We start from the raw sequence: 15,109 nt of genomic DNA on the forward strand, positions 1-15,109 counted from the left end.
ATTGAGACTGGAAGCTGCTTAATTGCGCCAGACAAGACTGGTGTGCCCTTTTGGCATCCTCCACCTCTCCATCTTTTGCTGCCAATTTCCTTCTCAATTCTAAATTATCTCTTTCTACCTCGCTTACATCGACCTTACTCATTCGATGTATGCTCTCTACTTCTTTCCGGAGCGTCCTAACGACCTCCTCTGTGCCTCGCAATTGTGCCAAGCAGGACACGATTGCCATCGGCTTGCGAGCTTTCCCTAAGCTCTTTTTGTGGATCTCGCTCAGGTTCTCCCACCAAGTATGTCCTATACTCCCGGGACCTGATTCCTCGTTGTCACAGAATCCGCTCCAAAGGGGCCATCCTTTCCCTTTGAGGTACTTCCTGATCTCTTCCTCTGCAAATGGGACATTGTCCCACTCTACTGCTGCTGGTCGCTGCGACCGCAAATTCCTATGGGTTCATGAGGCGTTGCTTTGCCTGCATTGCCATCTTTCATATCCGAATGCTGCTCTTCAAATTTGGGACAGGGGTATTAAGGCGGTGCTGTAAATACGGGTACGGCTTTCGCTACTTTCCAAAATACAAACTCCCGACAGTTTTGTCGCCCTGTTAGTTACGCATGCATACACACACTTCCGAATTATGAGTATTGATCAGAACTGCTTGAACGCTTGTGGTTTTCTGTTCCCAATTGGGTCTCTAATTCAAATTCTTGGGTTCTCCCGGAGTGGTTATGCCTCTTCTCGATCAGGTCCCGTCAGATGTCACCAAATAATGTTGCTAACTTTCTCCTTGGTTCAATTGCTCTGTTTTATTACCTTTGCTCTCGAGTCGCCAGGTATCTTTATGATACCGCCACGAGGTTCAAGTCCGAGTAATGATCAATGACCCAATACACCGATTAGTAAGATTCAAATCAAAGTACATTTATTATACACAGTAATCGCTACTCATGCACAACTTCTACGTCTAAGCTACTTCTACAACTAACAGACCTATACTTAACTTCGGACTGGCCCACCAGGTCAGGGAAACAAATGGCCTTTCGTTTGGGTTCTGAGACTGCGGGATTCGAAGTTGGTATGGATTGGTAGCTAGGAGCGCCTATCTCATAGCGAGCGTTGAATTAAGACTTACTTTGTTTGGTGGTCACTGCACCAGTCACGGTCAATGTTGGTTCGTGTTGCTGGGTGACCCGGGCAGGATGAAGAGAGAGCGATTTGAACTTGGGGCTTAACTCTTATAGTCCCCAGGGGCTTCCCACCTTTCGGGCGGACCCTGTATCTGGTCCCAAGTGATTGGACTTTGTCCCAATCGCTTGGTTCGATTTCTCCAATACTGGAGCGGTTCCCTGATCGATGGGCGGTCTTGAGGTGCTTGTTCATCTCCTTTGTGTTGGCTCCTGCTGGCGCCGGGGTGTCTGGCTTTGCTTTGTGTGTCCAAAATGTTACTTATTGTTCCCGGGGATTGCTCATCAGTATGTAGATGGCTGCTACATTGTTATGCTGATGGTCACTGGTATCGATGTTGTCTGGCCTTTTGCAGAGTTAAATACACAGCAAACCTGCACCTGCGGGTTTCTGTCTATGTTGGCTGACTTTCCCATCAGCCTTTGTCGTTCACCATTTTAAATCGGGAGTTGGCCAATTTAGGTGGCTACAGACCGCAGCCACCACGCCAGCATTCCGATCAGCAATAGGTGGTTAGTTGCATGTCGTCAGGAACTCGGCCGGTCGGGAGCGGAGGATTGCTAGGTGGGCCTCTGGCAATGGTCCCCGGCGGCGAGGTGTATTCCACTGCGACGCCGATTTTCGGTGCCTAGAGAATCGCCAAATCGGCACCAGACCAGATTACGGCGTGATCATGTATTCTCCGCCCCGGCGCCGGCCGCGATTTCGGTGCGGGGTTGCGGAGAGTCCAGCCCTTTACATGTCTGTGGTGAAGCTCTCACAGGCCTCCTGAAACTCGGGACTGAAAATTATAGCTGATGGTTGCACAGCATCAAATCTGAGGGCAATAATAATAATCTTATTACAAGTAGACTTACATTAACACTGCAATGAAGTTACTGTGGAAAGCCCCTTTTGCCACACTCCGGCGCCTGTTCGGGTAGACAGAGGGAGAATTCACAATGTCCAAATTATCTAACAGCACGTCTTTCGGGACTGTGGGAGGAAACCGGAGCACCGGGAGGAAACCCACGCAGACACAAGGGAGTGACCGAAGCCGGAAATTGAACCTGGGACTGTGATGCTGTGAAGCAACAGTGCTCACCTAATCTCCCTCACTGCCGTGTTGGCAGAAAAGCAAGGGACTCATCCCTTTAGGGTTTGAACATAATGGGAGTGAAACTTAACTTGGCTTCTCTATCTGATCTTCTTCAATGAAGTAATGGAAAAGAAAATTGAGCAGAGTGTAAAATGGGGGGGTGGGGGGGGCGGTAAATTCTCTATCACCCATTTTGGCCTAAAACCCAGGAGGAATTTCAGCTCCAATCTCGAGTATCCAGTGTACAAATAGAGCTTTGCGAACCATCTTTGAAGAGTGGTGAAATTTTCCATGTTGGATAAGAACAATCTGTCCTGTCAGCTGTTGCTATTATTAACACCATGTATGGTCAGCAGAACACCGAGAGACCCTATAAACTTTAAATTGGAGGTTTATAGTGTGGTAGTATGTATTGGGGGTCATGTGGGACTGGAAGCCCTAATGTCATTGGCTGACAGATCCCGGGTCCTGGTTGGCCGTTGACCTCATACTCCGCCCTGAAGGCGAAGTATAAGAAGCCGGTGCCTTTCCCCGCAGGCCAGTTTGCTATCGGGCTGCTGGGGAACAGACACGCTTAATAAAGCCTCATCGACTTCACTCTATTTGTCTCACGGAGTCTTTGTGCGCCACAGTTTATTAAGCGTGCCTAAAAAGGACTATGGAGCTCAGGATCATTCCAGAATGCCTGAGAATCAGCCCCCACGCAGTGAATGCGGCAGCAGCCTTCAAACACTGGCAGACTTGCTTTGAGGCCTACATCACATCGACCACAGGCCGAGTCTCAGACGAACAAAAACTGCAGGTCCTGCACTCGAGGGTGAGCACGGAGATTTTCACCCTCATTGAAGACACCCGCGATTTCCAGACGGCCTTCACAGCACTGAGAAGTCTCTACGTTCGCCCAGTTAACCAAATCTACGCTCGCTACCAGCTCGCGACAAGACGGCAAGCTCCCGGAGAATCGATGGACGAGTTCTACGCCGCGCTGCTGATTTTGGGACGGGCCTGCAGCTGCCCGTCGGTGAACGCAAACGAACACACGGACATGTTAATGCGCGATGCTTTTGTTGCAGGTATGCAATCCTCCCAAATCCGCCAAAGACTTCTAGAAAAAGAGTCACTAGGACTCTCAGAGGCACGGGCCCTGTCAGCCTCGCTGGACGTAGCCGCGCGTAATACCTGCGCCTACGGCCCCGACCGCGCGGCAGGCCATTGGGCCCCGTACGTACCCGCCGCGGCAAACCCCCTACCCCCCCCCCCCGGACACCCCACAGGCTTGCGCAGTCCAAACGCCGAGTCGCACCGGGGGCGCCCGCTGTTATTTCTGCGGCCAGGCGAAGCACCCCCGACAACGCTGTCCGGCCCGCGCAGCCATCTGCAAAAGCTGCGGGAAAAAGGGCCACTATGCGGTGGTGTGCCGATCCCACGTGGTCGCCGCCGTCCCGGGAGAACAGGGAGCCCTACAGGCAGTCTATGTCTCCCAACCCCCCCAGCACGCCATGTGCGACCCGCAGGCGCCGCCATTTTGGGTCCCGACCACCGCGGCCCCGGGAGAACTGGGAGCCCTGCACGCCGCCTACGCTCCCCAACCCCCCTCCCCGCAGTCCATGTATGACCCGCCGCCGGCGCTCCCGATTTGGGTGCCGGCCAACACTCTCCACGGAGAGGAGGGGGTTTTTCGCATCCCGAACGCCACCCTCACCCCCGTCCCGCGCCCCACGCCTGACCCGCCGGCGCCACCTACCTTGACCCCGACCACCGCTGTCCCCGGCGAGGGAGCTCCGCGCGGTGCCAGCGCTCGCGGCCCCACGACTGACCCGCCGGAGCCGCCGACCTGGGCCCTCACCCCCGTCCCGCGCCCCACGCCTGACCCGCCGGCCTGGGCCCCGACCACCGCTGTCCCCGGCGAGGGAGCTCCGCGCGGTGCCAGCGCTCGCGGCCCCACGACTGACCCGCCGGCGCCGCCGACCTGGGCCCTCACCCCCGTCCCGCGCCCCACGCCTGACCCGCCAGCGCCGCCAACCTGGGCCCTCACCCCCGTCCCGCGCCCCACGCCTGACCCGCCAGCGCCGCCGACCTGGGCCCTCACCCCCGTCCCGCGCCCCACGCCTGACCCGCCAGCGCCGCCGACCTGGGCCCTCACCCCCGTCCCGCGCCCCACGCCTGACCCGCCGGCAATACAACTTACCTGGACCCCGATCTCCGTCCCCGGCGAGGGACCTCCTTACGGTCCCAGCGCTCGCAGTACTGACCCGCCGGCCTTGGCCCCGACCACCGCTGTCCCCGGCGAGGGAGCTCCGCGCGGTCCTAGCGCCCGCGGCCCGGGCGCTCGCAATGCAGGAACTCCGCGCGGTCCTAGCGCCCTCCAGACCCCCCAGCACTCAATGTGCGACCCGCAGACGCCGCCATTTTGGGTCCCGACCACCACGAGGGGAGGAGGGGCCCCGCCATCTTGGACCGCCCCCGACCTGTACGACGCATGGGGGCGGCCATTTTGTCCACCCCCGACGCCATCTTGTGACCCCTCAGCTACGGGCGAGGTATGGGGGTGGCCATTTTGTCCATCCCCGACGCCATCTTGGACGGCAACAACGGACCCCACCCCACTACTACAACCACGGCTCGCTTCGGTTACACTCGATCAGGCTCGGCCCCGGACTCTCCAGACGACGACGACAACGGTCCTAATTAACGGCCACGAGACGCCATGCCTAGTCGACTCCGGGAGCACGGAAAGTTTTATACATCCCGACACGGTAAGACGCTGTTCCTTAACTACCTTCCCCAGCGCACAAAAGATTTGCCTAACTGCAGGATCCCACTCCGTACAGATCCAGGGATTCTGCATAGTTACCCTAACGGTACAGGGGAGGGAATTCAAAAACTACAAACTTAACGTCCTTCCCCAACTCTGTGCCCCCACCTTGCTGGGCTTAGATTTTCAATGTAACCTACAGAGCCTTACGTTTAAATTCGGCGGCCCCATACCCCCACTCACTATCTGCGGCCTCGCCACCCTCAAGGTGCAACCCCCGTCCTTGTTTGCGAACCTCACCCCGGATTGCAAACCCGTCGCCACTAGGAGCAGACGGTACAGCGCCCAGGACCGGACCTTCATTCGCTCCGAAGTCCAGCGGCTACTAAAGGAGGGCATAATCCAGGCCAGCAATAGTCCCTGGAGAGCGCAGGTGGTAGTAGTAAAGACAGGGGAGAAACAAAGGATGGTCATTGACTATAGCCAGACCATCAACAGGTACACACAACTAGACGCGTACCCTCTCCCCCGCATATCCGACATGGTCAATCGGATTGCCCAGTATAAAGTCTTCTCCACCGTGGACCTCAAGTCCGCCTACCATCAGCTCCCCATCCGCCCAAGTGACCGCAAGTACACAGCCTTCGAGGCAGACGGGCGATTATACCACTTCCTAAGGGTCCCTTTTGGCGTCACAAACGGCGTCTCGGTCTTCCAACGGGAAATGGACCGAATGGTTGATCAACATGGGTTACGGGCCACGTTCCCGTACCTCGACAATGTAACCATCTGCGGCCACGATCAGCAGGACCACGACGCTAACCTCCAAAAATTCCTCCAGACTGCCAAAGCCTTGAACCTCACGTACAACGAGGACAAGTGCGTTTTTAGCACCGATCAGCTAGCCATTCTGGGCTACATAGTGCGCAATGGGATAATAGGCCCCGACCCCGAACGTATGCGCGCACTCATGGAATTTCCCCTCCGGCACTGCCCAAAAGCCCTGAAACGCTACCTGGGGTTCTTTTCATACTACGCCCAGTGGGTCCCCCAGTACGCAGACAAGGCCCGCCCCCTAATACAGACCACGACTTTCCCGCTGTCGACAGAGGCTTGCCAGGCTTTCAGCCGCATCAAAGCGGACATCGCAAAGGCCACGATGCGCGCCATCGACGAGTCCCTCCCCTTCCAGGTCGAGAGCGACGCCTCTGACGTAGCTCTAGCGGCTACCCTTAACCAAGCGGGCAGACCCGTGGCCTTCTTCTCCCGAACCCTCCACGCCTCAGAAATCCGCCACTCCTCAGTGGAAAAGGAAGCCCAAGCCATAGTGGAAGCTGTGCGACATTGGAGGCATTACCTGGCCGGCAGGAGATTCACTCTCCTCACTGACCAACGGTCGGTAGCCTTCATGTTCGATAATGCACAGCGGGGCAAGATCAAGAACGACAAGATCTTGCGGTGGAGGATCGAACTCTCCACCTTCAACTATGAGATCTTGTACCGGCCCGGAAAGCTGAACGAGCCGTCTGATGCCCTATCCCGCGGGACATGTGCCAACGCACAAATTGACCGCCTCCAAGCCCTCCACGAGGACCTCTGCCACCCGGGGGTCACTCGGTTTTACCACTTCATCAAGTCCCGCAATCTCCCATACTCCTTAGAGGAGGTCCGTACAGTCACAAGAGACTGCCACATCTGCGCAGAATGCAAACCGCATTTTTTCAGGCCAGATGGAACGCACCTGATTAAGGCTTCCCGTCCCTTTGAACGCCTCAGTCTCGATTTCAAAGGGCCCCTCCCCTCCACCGACCGCAACGCATATTTCCTTAATGTAGTGGACGAATACTCCCGCTTCCCTTTTGCCATTCCCTGCTCCGACATGACCGCGGCCACAGTCATTAAAGCCCTGAACAGCATATTCACACTGTTCGGTTACCCCGCATACGTCCACAGCGACAGGGGGTCCTCTTTCATGAGTGACGAGCTGCGCCAGTTCCTGCTCAGCAAGGGTATAGCTTCAAGCAGGACGACCAGCTACAACCCCCGGGGGAACGGGCAAGTAGAAAGGGAGAACGGCACGGTCTGGAAGGCCGTCCTACTGGCCCTACGGTCCAGGGATCTCCCAGTTTCACGGTGGCAGGAGGTCCTCCCGGACGCTCTCCATTCCATCCGGTCGTTATTATGTACGAGCACTAATCAAACGCCTCACGAGCGTCTCCTTGTCTTCCCTAGGAGGTCCTCCTCTGGAACGTCGCTGCCGACCTGGCTGGCGGCCCCAGGACCCATCCTGCTCCGAAAGCACGTGCGGGCACATAAGGCGGACCCGTTGGTCGAAAGGGTTCACCTCCTCCACGCAAACCCCCAGTACGCCTACGTGGAGTACCCCGACGGCCGACAGGACACGGTCTCCCTGCGGGATCTGGCGCCCGCCGGCACCACGCACACCCCCCCGGCACCATCAACCCAACCGCCCCCCTTCCTGCCACCGCCGCACCCCGCGACCGCCCCCTTCCCAGGAGGATCAGTCCCCCTCCCCTTTGCACCGACAGCTGAAACCGTGCGGCTCCTGGAGGCGACAACGCTGGTACAAGCACCACCACCACCGCCGGGGCCGAGGCGATCGACACGGACGACCAGACCGCCCGACCGACTCGTGGCGTCGATGTAAAACAAAGATGGACTGTCCAATGAACATTTTGTTTTTCCTATATCCTCTGTAAATAGTTGTAACAGGACGATACTGTCCAATACGGTACTACCATGTAACTGTTCTATCCTCCCAGGACCAGTACTGTAAACCCTTACCACCATACGAAGCATCACCCCGCCGGGTTCATTTTGACAAGGGGTGAATGTGGTAGTATGTATTGGGGGTCATGTGGGACTGGAAGCCCTAATGTCATTGGCTGACAGATCCCGGGTCCTGGTTGGCCGTTGACCTCATACTCCGCCCTGAAGGCGAAGTATAAGAAGCCGGTGCCTTTCCCCGCAGGCCAGTTTACTATCGGGCTGCTGGGGAACAGACACGCTTAATAAAGCCTCATCGACTTCACTCTATTTATCTCACGGAGTCTTTGTGCGCCACATATAGCAATGGCTTTACACGGTGCAGCTGTGCTGCCAAAGTGCTGTGAAATGGTCTTACAGTTAAAACCAAAGCCAGAACTTGCTGCTTATTTGATTTCAGCTCCAGCTGCAAGTGTTCTTTTGTTGTGGAGTTGAAGACATTGCAATGAGTGCAATATCTGCAGCATATTAGCCCTGAGGTTTATGTGTCAAGCTAGGCTCAGTGGAAGCACTCTTGCCTCTGAGTCAGAAGGCTGTGAACTCTATATTACACTCCAAAGATTTGAGCATATAATCTTGCCTAATTTTTCAGCGTCGTACTGAGGGAGTGCTGCACTGGTAAAGCTGCCGGGCAGGATTCTCCATTCCTGCGGCTAAGTGCCAGCTCGAACGGAGAATCCGCGGGAGGTTTACGCAAAAAAAATCAGCGTAAACCCCTCACCGATACCGGTACCAGTGAGGGGCTAACACCGCCGCTGACCAAAACCCCCGCCTCCCGCTTTGAAAACACCTGGAAAATGGCCGGGTCCAGGGCCGCGTATGAGCATGGCTGATGACCTGCAGCGGTCGTGCTGTACAACATGGCGTCGGCTGTGCGCGGATCTGACCCGCGACCCCATAGGCCACTCACTGGCCACCCCTCACAAGTCCCCCAGCCCTCACAGAACCCCCTGGCCAACAGCATGGATCCCGGCCGAGTGTCGTGGCACTGGACACATTTGTGTGAGGACAAATGTCCCGTGGCGTCGGGAACTCGGCCCATCAGGGGCGGAAAAACGGGCGAGTGGGCAGACCGAAGAGGCGGCAACGACATTGCGACTGCATGCGGTGTGCATCACGATGACGCCGGTTCGGAGGGGGCGGAGACTCGAAAACCGGCGTCAGAATCGATTCTCCACCTGATCGACGATTATGATTTCAGCGTCGGGCTACGGAGAACCTGCCCACTATTAAAATGAGGTCCAATCTGCCCTTTCAGGTGACTGTACAAGATCCCATTGCCCCATTTGTAAAAGATCACTGCATTTCTTATGATCATAAAATTCACAACGCAGAAGGAGGCCATTCGGCCCATTGAGTCTCTTCGTGCCCTTGGAAAGAGCACCCTACTTAAGCCCACGCCTCTACCCTATCCACATAACCTTTTGGACACTAAAGGGCAATTTTGCCAATCCACCTAACCTGCACATCTTTGGACTGTGGGAGGAAACCCACACAGACACGGGGAGGAAGTGCAAACTCCACACAGTCACCCGAGGCCAGAATTGAACCCAGGACCCTGGAACTGTGAGGTAGCAGTGTTAACTACTGTGACACTTTACCATCCTGGATAATGTACATCCCTCACACAATCAAATAGACTATCTTATCATGAATTACAGTGCTGTGTGAAAACTGGCTGCGGCTTGTTCGTTTAAATTGCATGAGCAACTGCAAATGAGGCTGTGATTCCTCTCTCGGGCTTCAACGGACTGAAGTTAAAGTACCCTGTCGGGCGCGTTTAGCGGGGTGTTTCTCGGTAGCTGCAGCATTGAGAAACATCCCGCTATCCAACGGCACTTTGCTGTTTTGTTGGCTTTGGCGAGTTTCTCTCTGTCGAGGCCGCACTGAGGGTGATTTAAGCCCGCCAGCAGGAAACCTTGCTCACAGACCGGGGCACCATTGTGCCTGGCAGCCCCAACCTTCCCTCCCCCACTGCATTTCTGGCCCCCCCCCACTTTATTTATTCTTCCCCTCCCCTCAGCCCCCTGACATTGGGGAGACCTCTGGGAACCCCCCACCAAGAGGCAAAGCCCCCCCCCCCCCCCCCCTGCCCCCCCCATGGGCCCAACCCCTGGCAGTGCCATCCTGGCACCCAGACTGCCTGGCATTGTCAGCCTGGCACACTGGCAGCGTCCCAGCATCCTGGCAGTGCCAGCCAGTCATCATGGAAGTGCCAGTGTGGTACTGCTAAGGTGCCTGGCTGGCATGGCCAGGGTGCCAGGATGACAGTGCTAAAGTGTTCAGGTGCCAGGGGGAGTGCCAGCATCTCCCCCTGCCCTGTCCCCAGGGGGGTCACCTATGGTTGATAGTCCTCTCAGGTGCCATTACGCCTGGTCCACATTTGTATGGACCTACATGGTGCCCTGGTGAGGTCTCGCAGGCGTGGCCGTTGAGTCTCAGGCCTGGGTGAATCCAGCATCCAGGTACTTAAATGATCCATTAGGTTTATTTACATATTCAGATTTGGATATTGCTCAACCCAGCCCAGCCCAGGATCCTAATGCTTCAGGAAAGGCATTCACTGAATCTTGAGCAAGCGTTTGAAAGATTACCACAGTTAGAAAGGAATCACAAGTAGTTTTTAACCTCAGCTACATGCATGCAGCAGTCTTTTATCAGTGCAACAGGAACTGCAGGCAAGTTCTCCAACAGCACATAGAAGGAACAAATCTCATAGAAACAACACTTACTTCAACAGAGCCAGTGAGATAGGCAAAATAAAGGAGCAGTGCCTGATGAGGCTTTGGACTTCGCATGGGGTTTGGCATTGAGGTATATCAATTCATTGATTGAGCCATTCATACTGGACTACAAGCGGCAGTACCATTTCCCTCAATCTTTATGCTACCTAGATTGTTAATCATTAAAATCTGGTAGGTTATTACCTTTGATTTTACAGGGAATTTGAAAAATTTTCATTTAGGATTTATGCAAAAATAATAGAATACCCACATTAACCAAAATGAGTCATCTTTTTAAGGGAAAAGGAAACATGAAAAGTTCCAGAACCACAACGGGAAAACATTTCTGCAGGAGCACCACATCTGAGCAGAGATCAGATGTAATGAGGCACCCAAGTTCTTGCTGAGCACGGTTTTAAACACTCACTTTAACCAGCCGGGCAGCGTCTTATCATGTCCCCCACTGTAGGCCTACGAAAGTAGAACGGTTATCAGATTCCTCCACAATATTGCTGTGGACCGAGTTCTCACCCTGCGCTGAATTGAAGACAATGGAGCACAGGAACCGACTGCAACAGATGATCGACTGCAGGCAGGGAGAGAGGTGCACAATAACCTCACAGCTTCTTATTCTAAGTGAACTGTGCAATAGGCCACTACCACTTTCTACTGGACGTATTATAATAATAATAGCTTATTGTCACAAGTAGGCTTCAATTAAGTTACTGTGAAAAGCCCCTAGTCGCCACATTCCGGCACCTGTTCGGGGAGGCCGGTACGGGAATCGAACACGCGCTGCTGGCATTGTTCTGCATTACAAGCCAGCTATTTAGCTCACTGTGCTAAACCAGCCCCTAATTTACAATCACAATAAAAGAATGATAGAATAGACAATATAATAAATGTAAATTGTTATTGGTCTGTTTGAGTATATACATATTTAATACATTATTCCTGTACAAATACCCAGTTTCAGCTGTAAATGTATGTATGGCTGGTAAAGGTGCTTTATTTTCCCAGCTGGTGAAGGAGCAGAAGGGAACTTTTGCTCTCCTATTCGATGAGTAACAGGGAATACAGAAGGCCCACTATGTGTGTCTGTGAATATAACTGATCTACCTACATCAGTCTCTTCTCTCTGGCTGCATTCTCGTGAGGTGAAATTTAATGAGCTCACTGGAACAGGAACCATACTGGGGTGGGAGGGGAGGGAATCGCACAGTTGGTGGGAGGCAGCGACGTTGCATGCAAGCAGTTGGGAGGTAAATTAGATCATCAAAAAGGTCATTAAGTTGAATTAAGTCTGAATGCAACTAAATGCTGCTCTCTAAATTTATCGAGTGGCCAACACAGGCTCTCAGATCCTTCACCATTAAGTGGTGATGGTTTCCAGGTGAGGTCTCAGATTCTGAGGGAATGTCAGCCATTCTGGGGCTGGCTTCGGTCAGACTGCAAACTTCGATTGAACAGAAAGAGGAGGCCAATGAATGTGTCGAGGAGAGGGACCGAGCTGTGAAGGGCAGGGGAAACTCTGAGAAGCTGATGAACAAAAGCTGGGCACTGGATCCACAGCCAGCAGTCAGTGAAGAAGGTGTCATCCAAAGATGGAACTCGTCCACCCATCCCATACCAGAGTGCTCAGAAGTTGGTCTGTCACCAATCTCTGCAGGATGTTACAGAATGACTTATGAACAATGGAACTGGGTGGGTATTCGACGCCAGTGGTAGGGAAATTGTCAGCACCTCCAACTCTTTGCATCCACCTTGTCAAGTCTCCTTAGGATCATATATGTTTCAATAAGAGCACCTTTCATTCTTCTAAACTCCAATGGACACGTGCCAACCTGTCCAATTATTCATCATAAGATAACTCCTTCATCCCAGGAATTTGTAGCATGAACCTTCTCTGAACTGCTTCTAATGCAATTATATCTTTCGTAATAAGAAAACCAATACTGTACCAAGTACTCCAGATGTAGTCTCACCAATGCTCCTCTGTACATCTGGAACAAAGCATCCCTATTTTTTGAGACTCTATTCCCCTTGCATAGGAGTTTTGGAACATAGGAAATAGAAGTAAGAATAGGCCATTTGGCCCATCAAGCATGTTGCACCATTCAACTAAATCATGGTTGATCTTCTCCCTCAAAGCCAATTTCCCACAATATCCCCAAAACGCTTGATGTATTTAATATCTTGAAATCTATTGCTCTCTATCTTGAACATCTCAATGACTAAGCCTCCACAGGACTTTCGGGTTGAGAATTCCAAAGATTTACTTCATTCTGAGTGAAGAAATTACTCTCCATCTCAGTTCTAAATGCCCCATCCTTTATTCTGAGGATGTGTCATCTGGTTCTGAAGCCCTCACCCAGGGAAGAATTCTCCCTGCATCTACCATGTTTAGCTCTGTAAGAATTTTGTATGTTTGAATGGGATCACCTCTCATACTTCTGAATGCTGGAGAATACAGGCCCAGTTTCTCATCATAGGACAATCCCACCATCCCAGGATTCAGTCTGGTCAACCTTTGCTGCACTTCCTCTGTGGAAAGTATATCTTTCCTTAGATTAGGAGACCAAAATTGGACACAATACACCAGGCGTGGTCTCACCAAAGTTCTATACAACTGCAGCAAGACACCTTCGCTTCTGTACTCAAGTCCTCTTGCAATGAAGGCCAACATACCATTGGCCTTCCTAATTACTAGTTTTGATTTTATTTGATTTATTGTCACGTGTATCGAGGTACAGTGAAAAGTCCAGACAGATCGTTCCATACATGAAAAAACATAGGACATACATAAATACACAATGTAAATACATAGACACAGACATCGGGTGAAACATAGGGAGTGCAGTACTACTCAGGAGTGAAGATGTGTGAAGAGATCAGTTCAGTCCATAAGAGGGTCATTTAGGAGTCTGATAACAGCGGAGAAGAAGCTGTTTTCGAACCTGTTAGTGCGTGTTCTCAGACCTTTGTACTGATGAAAGAGGTTGGAAGAGAGAATAACCCGGGTGGGAGGGGTCTTTGATTATGCTGCCCGCTTTCACAAGGCAGCGGGAAGCATAGACAGAGTCAATGGATGGTAGGCGGTTTTGCGTGATGTACTGGGCTGTGTTTATGACTGTCGTTTCTTACTGTCCTGGGCTGAGCAGTTGTCATACCAGGCTGTGATGCAGCCAGATAGGATGTTTTCTATGGTGTATCTGTAAAAATTGGTAAGAGTCAATATGGACATGCCAAATTTCTTTAGTTTCCTGAGAAAGTCTAAGCGCTGTTGTGTTTTCTTTGTCGGAGAGGCTGTTGTTGCACCTGCATGTTAGCTTTCAGTGATATGTGAACAAAGACACCCAGCCCCCTTTGAACACCAACACTTCCCAATCTCTCACCATACTCAGCATTTCTGTTTTTCCGATCGAAGTGAATAGCTTCATATTTTCCACATATTTATATTCCATCTGCCATCTTATTGCCCACTGATTTATCCTGTCTAAATCACATTGAAGCTCTTTGCATCCTCCTCACAACTCATATTCCCACCTAATTTTGTGTCATCGGCAAATTTGGAAATCATACATTTGGTCCCCACATCCAAATTGGCAGAAAAGATAAGGGGTGACCAGTGGATGTGGTGTATTTGGATTTTCAAAAGGCTTTCAAGAAGGTCCTACACAAGAGGTTAGTAAACAAATTGGAGCACATGGGACTGGGGACCATATACTGACAGCAACTGAGAATTGGTTATTGGTCAGAAAATGGAGAGCAGGAATAAACTGCTCATTTTCAGGTTGGCACTATTGAGGTACCATGAAGATTAGTGTTAGGGCTAAAGCTATTCACAATCCATATGAATAATTCTCCCCATCCTCGGGCTCACCACTTTTTGGCAATATTATAAGCCTCTTTGTGGAGTCCATAGAATCCCGACAGTGCAGAAGGAGGCTATTCAGCCCATTGAGTCTGCACCGACCCTCCGAAATTACATCCCTCCCAGGCCCACTCCTCGCAGCTCAGTAACCCCACTTGATCTTTGGACACTAAGTGGAAATTTAACATGGGCAATCCACCTAACCTACACATCTTGGGGCTGTGGGAAGAAACCGAAGCACGTGGAGGAAACTGACGCAGATGAAGGAGAATGTGCAAACTCCACACAGACGGTCACCCAAGGTTGGAATTGAACCCGGGTTGCTGGTGCTGTGAGGCAGTAATACTACCAACCACTGTGCCACCATACCACCTCTTTCTTTGGACTAATGCAATCTTTAACTTCTCATGTTAGCCACGGTTGGATGACTTTTCCTGTTGGGCTTTTGTGCTTTAAACCTTTATATACATTTGTTTTAAATGTATTAATTCTTAAATTGCATGTCTACCATAGCTACCACAGCTAATTTGCCTCACATATCTTTACACTTTGCTTTGCTTGGATTTAAGACATAATTTAAGTTACATAATTTTCAAACTTAATGCAACATTCCATCATATTATGGTCACTCTTCTCGGAAGGCTTCTTTCACAATGAGATTATAAATCAGCCCTTTCTCATTCAACAACATAAGATCCAAATTAGTCTATTT

This window comes from Scyliorhinus torazame, chromosome 3 (assembly GCF_047496885.1).
Source record: "Scyliorhinus torazame isolate Kashiwa2021f chromosome 3, sScyTor2.1, whole genome shotgun sequence".
NCBI lineage: Eukaryota > Metazoa > Chordata > Chondrichthyes > Carcharhiniformes > Scyliorhinidae > Scyliorhinus > Scyliorhinus torazame.